Source organism: Oncorhynchus nerka, linkage group LG11, assembly GCF_034236695.1.
Source record: "Oncorhynchus nerka isolate Pitt River linkage group LG11, Oner_Uvic_2.0, whole genome shotgun sequence".
NCBI classification, from domain to species: Eukaryota; Metazoa; Chordata; class Actinopteri; order Salmoniformes; family Salmonidae; genus Oncorhynchus; species Oncorhynchus nerka.
In genome coordinates this window covers 34557483-34563805 of record NC_088406.1, presented here as the reverse complement: position 1 = coordinate 34563805, position 6323 = coordinate 34557483, and positions in this window count along the sequence as shown.

The window sequence follows — 6323 nt, the reverse complement described above, 5'->3', positions numbered from 1 at the left end:
ACGGACTATGTCACTTCCTATCTCTGATTTAGCTGTACACAAGCAATCTCAACTAGCATTGTTAAACATGACTGCCAAATCCACAGATGGACAAAGTTCACAGTGTTTTGTCAATTCTGCAACTGCACCAGATGATGGAGCTCTTTCCTTTCTCAGAGGCCGTGTTCTCTGAGGCCGTTTTCTTAGTAGCTGATAAATGACTGAGCAGAGTGGCACATCTACTAATAATGAGTAGTCATTTAAGATGATTTGTAGATCAGTAAGTATTTTGTCACCGACTGCAATGTAGTCGATTTCAAACACGACTAAGCACTTTTAACAATGACATTTACAAAGGTCTAAAGCTGTAAAAGCCTCTGAAAGAAAGTCGATGGTAGGTGACAGTCCCATCAGTTGAAAGATCAAACAGAGGGGCACTAGAGGGATGACACTTTCTCTGGCTACATTACTGTAGACTCAGAGTGTGGCCCAGTGAACACAGTAGTGTAGATAATAGGGTTTGTCTAAAAGTAACACAAGACCTGGCAGCCTAATTGACCTCTAAGACAATTTCAAATATGCTTAAAACACACTTAAACTATGAGCAATATCTATCATACAAAAAAAGGTGCTATCTACAATGAAAACAGGTTATTCAACTGTCCCCATCGGAGAATCCTTTGAAGAGCCTCTTTTGGTTCCAGGATGAACCCTTTTGGTTCGAGGTAGAAACCTTTTGGTTTCCTTATAGGACCATTTCCTTGTAGGACCATACATGGAATCCAAAAGAGTTCTACCTGAAACCAAAATGGGTTCTATCTGGAACCAAAAAGGGTTCTCCTACGGGACAGCTACAGAACCTTTATGGAACCCTTTTTTCTAAGAGTGTATACTGTAGGCCTACATTTTGTTTGAAACTATGCGTACCACAGTGGAGGCTCCTCAGAGGAGGAAGGGGAGGACCATCCTCCTCAGTGAATTTCATACAAATAAAAATAGTGAAACATTAAAAAAGTTATCCTTTTTAGATAAAACTGTACTAAATATATTTACATCACCAAATAATTGATTAAAACACTGGAATGGAGGTCTACAGTAGCCTCAACTGCACTCTGTAGGGTAGCACCATGGTGTAGCCAGTGGACAGCTAGCTTCCGTCCTCTGGATACATTGACTTCAATACACAATCTAGGAGGCTCGTGGTTCTCACCCGCTTCCATAGACGTACACAGTAATTATGACAACTTCCGGAGGACGTCCTCCAACCTATCAGAGCTCTTGCAATATTCTCTGATCACAGGATCAGAGAATGAATCTAGTACTGAAAGCATAAGTTACAACTAGCTAGCACTGCCGTGCCTAACACATGGTGAGTAGTTGACTAAAAGAGAGAGAAAGACAAAATTTGAATAGTTTTGAACAAAGTCATTTCTTCAAAAAATGAAGAAGCAGGAGAAAAAGAGAGAGGGAGAGAGATTTTGATATATTTTGTTGTGTCTTTTTTCACTTTCACTTACTTAGCTAGTGAATGCAGCTAGCTAGTTTAGCTTATTCAACACCCCGGCTCAAACAGAGAGGGATGCTATGTTAGCTAACTGGCTATAGCTATCCAAAACTGGAACTCTTCCAAGTCAAGGTAAGCTTTTGGTTTTATTAATTTATTGTCACCAGGACCCGCAGGTGTAACTGCTAAACTGCTTGCTGCTGACTGTACACTGTACTGCATGATTGTAGTGGGTTTACTAACATGTTAGTTGTAGTAGCTATGTTGACTATAACGTTATTATGGTGACAACAATGTAGGCTGTGTGTAGCGGTTAGCGGTTATGATATGGTTTGGCTTGGAAATGTTTTTTGCCTGGTAACAGAAAGCTGATGTGTCAACAATGCTTTTTTTATGTGGCTGCTATGAAAGTGAACTGTGTTTGCGTGTGATCAGGGGTGTATTCATTCCACTAATTATTTTGAAAAAAGTTTCTTAAACAGAAGCAAACGGAACGAAACAGGGATGAACATACCTGAATTTGTCCAATAGAAACTCTCATTTGCAACTGTTGGACTAATGATTACACCCTAGATCAGCTAGATGCAAGCAAAAGCGTGCAAGGCAGTATTGAATGTGTCAATGTCTGTCACCTTAATTACTCTAATTTTTAGGTTTAGACACACCTACTCATTCAAGGGTTTTTCTTTATTTTTACTGTTTTCTACATCTATGGAATCATGTAGTAACCAAAAAAGTGTTAAACAATCCAAATATATTTTATATTTGAGATTCTTCAAATAGCCACCCTTTGCCTTGATGACAGCTTTGCACACTCTTGGCATTCTCTCAACCAGCTTCATGAGGTAGTCACCTGGAATGCATTTCAATTAACAGGTGTGTCTTGTTAAAAGTTGCTTTTGAGCCAATCAGTTGTGTTGTGACAAGGTAGGAGAGGTATACAGAAGATAGACCTATTTGGTAAAATACCAAGTACATATTATGGCAAGAACAACTCAAATAAGCAAAGAGAAGCGACAGTCCATCATTACTTTATGACATGAAGGTCAGTTAATACGGACAATTTCAAACACTTTCTTCAAGTGCAGTCGCAAAATCCATCAAGCGCTATGATGAAACTGGCTCTCATGAGGACCACCACAGGAATGGAAGACCCAGAGTTACCTCTGAAGCAGAGGATAAGTTAGAGGTACCAGCCTCAGAAATTGCAGCCCAAATAAATGCTTCACAGAGTTCAAGTAACAGACATATCTCAACATCAACCGTTCAGAGGAGACTGTGTGAATCAGGCCTTCATGTTAGATTGCTGCAAAGAAACCACTACTAAAGGACACCAATAAGAAGAAGAGACTTGCTTGGGAAACACGAGCAATGTACATTAGACCGGTGCAAATTTGTCATTTGGTCTGATGAGTCCAAATTAGAGATTTTTTGTCCCAACCGCCTTGTCTTTGTTAGACGCGGTGTGGGTGAATGGATGATCTTCGCATGTGTATTTCCCACCGTAAAGCATGCAGGAGGAGGTGTTATGGTGTGGGGGTGCACGTAACCAGCATGGCTACCACAACATTCTGCAGCAATACGCCATCCCATCTGATTCACACTTAGTGGCACTATCATTTGTTTTTCAACAGGACAATGACCCAACACACCTCCAGGCTATGTAAGGGCTATTTGACCAAGAAGGAGAGTGATGATGTGCTGCATCAGATGACCTGGCCTCCACAATCACCTGACCTGAACACAATTGAGATGGTTTGGGATGAGTTGGATCGCAGAGTGAAGGAAACGCAACCAACAAGTTCTCAGCACACAGTGGGGCAAAAAAGTATTTAGTCAGCCACCAATTGTGCAAGTTCTCCCACTTAAAAAGATGAGAGAGGCCTGTAATTTTCATCATGGGTACACTTCAACTATGACAGACAAAATGAGGAAAATGAGTTTATATCAATACTTTGTTTATATACCCTTTCTTGGCAATGACAGAGGTCAAACGACAGAGGTCAAAAAGTCTTCACAAGGTTTTCACACACTGTTGCTGGTATTATGGCCCATTCCTCCATGCAGATCTCCTCTAGAGCAGTGATGTTTTGGGGCTGTTGCTGGGCAACACAGACTTTCAACTCCCTCCAAAGATTTTCTATGGGTTTGAGATCTGGAGACTGGCTAGGGCACTCCAGGACCTTGAAATGCTTCTTACGAAGCCACTCCTCGTTGCCCGGGCGGTGTGTTTGGGATCATTGTCATGCTGAAAGACCCAGCCACGTTTTATCTTCAATGCCCTTGCTGATGGAAGGACGTTTTCACTCAAAATCTCACGATACATGGCCCCATTCATTATTTCCTTTACACGGATCAGTCGTCCTGGTCCCTTTGCAGAAAAACAGCCCCAAAGCATGATGTTTCCACCACCATGCTTCACAGTATGGTGTTCTTTGGATGCAACTCAGCATTCTTTGTCCTCCAAACACAACAAGTTGAGTTTTTACCAAAAAGTAATATTTTTGGTTTCATCTGACCATATGACATTCTCTCAATCTTCTTCTGGATCATCCAAATGCTCTCTAGCAAACTTTAGACGGGCCTGGACATGTACTGGCTTAAGCAGGGGGACACGTCTGGCACTGCAGGATTTGAGTCCCTGGCGGCGTAGTGTGTTACTGATGGTAGGCTTTGTTACTTTGGTCCCAGCTCTCTGCAGGTCATTCACTAGGTCCCCCCGTGTGGTTCTGGGATTTTTGCTCACCGTTCTTGTGATCATTTTGACCCCACGGGGTGAGATCCTGCGTGGAGCCCCAGATCGAGGGAGATTATTAGTGGTCTTGTATGTCTTCCATTTCCTAATAATTGCTCCCACAGTTGATTTCTTCAAACCAAGCTGCTTACCTATTGCAGATTCAGTCTTCCCAGCCTGATGCAGGTCTATAATTTTGTTTCTGGTGTCCTTTGACAACTCTTTGGTCTTGGCCATAGTGGAGTTTGGAGTGTGACTGTTTGAGGTTGTGGACAGGTATCTTTTATACTGATAACAAGTTCAAACAGGTGCCATTAATACAGCTAACGAGTGGAGGACAGAGGAGCCTCTTAAAGAAGAAGTTACAGGCCTGTGAGAGCCAGAAATCATGCTTTTTTGTTGGTGACCAAATACTTATTTTCCACCATAATTTGCAAATGAATTAATTAAAAACCTTACATTGTGATTTTCTGGAATTATTTACTCATTTTGTCTGTCATATTTGAAGTGTACCTATGATGAAATTTACAGGACTCTCTCATCTTTTTAAGTGGGAGAACTTGCACAATTGGTGGCTGACTAAATACTTTTTTGCCCCACTGTATGTGGGAACTCCTTCAAGACCGTTGGAAAAGCATTCCAGGTGAAGCTGGTTGAGAGAATGCCAAGAGTGTGCAAAACTGTCATCAAAGCAAAGGGTGGCTACTTTGAAGAATCTAAAATCTAAAATATATGTATATTTGTTTGACACTTTTTGGTTACTATATGATTCAATATGTGTTATTTCATAGTTTTGATGTCTTCACTATTATTCTACAATGTATTCTACAATAGTGCAATTAGATTAGAAGTTCATAGTGTTCAAAACTCTTAGTGTACAATAGCACACACATGGCTAACAACACAAGTTCTGCCGTGCCGGTAACTTTACCAACGGGCTTTACTTGTCTATAGAATCTTTTTTAAACAACTTCAGCAAAGAATATAGATGCCATTCTCCCTTTCTTTCTGAACACTTAAATGTAATAATGTAATGGTACACAATGACTTGTTTCAATTGGATAATGAGTGGGTGTTGGAGAGGCAGCAAAGAGGGAGAACGGAACTGTAATTGCATAGGCTTTTCCCCCCTTAGGACGTTAGATCATAGTGATCTGAGCTGTACAATACACCCAACTACTCCTTAACATTTTAAATGCCAGAGACTCTGTGGTCAAGATCAGGGCTTAGCTAAGATATTATATTTCTTCCTTCCTTCCTTTCTTTTTTTTCTCCTCTCGGCCTCTTGAGGATTCTATCCTCCTCCATATTCAACAATAAAGTGCAGTTTTGGGATGTTTTTAGCTGTCAATGGCCATATCGTCTTGTAGGATTCAACCATTTAAAACCTGTAGTGTCTGTGAACTGTCTTCTTGTCTAGATTGTGAAACAAACCATCTCTATACGATTCTCCCATGTTATTGAAATATTCTCACTATGTCTCTACTGTGTGTTGTAATGAATTGGATCTATGGCCTTAGAGACTATCAATAGGAGGTTGTGTAATTTACTATTTTGTCTGTACAACAATATAGGGTTTCTAGTGAATCTCCTGACCTCGCCAGGTTCATGCAATCTCTCTGTGACGGGATAGTGACACATTCTGTTCTCTCTCCCCAGGCAGAGCCATTCAGCCAAAGCCTGTGCTGTGTGTGTGTACTGTGTACTAAGTTTATGGATCATGTGGGCCTATGCACCAAACCACAAATTACTTAGAAAAGGAGCACACGAAAACAATAGTACTGTCAGAGTCAGCTGTTAAAGTCTGCATGTTTTAGTCATTAAGTTGAGAAATAGCTAAGGAGTAGCCAAAGAGGACTGCTACTGAAACTTTGTCATCTCCTGTTTGCTGTTCAAAAACGTTCTCTAGGGCCCCGTTGATACCTGCTTCTAACATGCATCCTTGTCTTGATATTGTCCACATTCTGATTGTGTCCACATCTTTATACAGGTGTAGACGATTAAAAGACTCATTGTGATTGTAATCAGATCTTCCTGAACACCTCTGAAGGAAGTCAGGCACTCATTGTATCTGGATATCAATCAAGTGTAAACAGATATGGATGG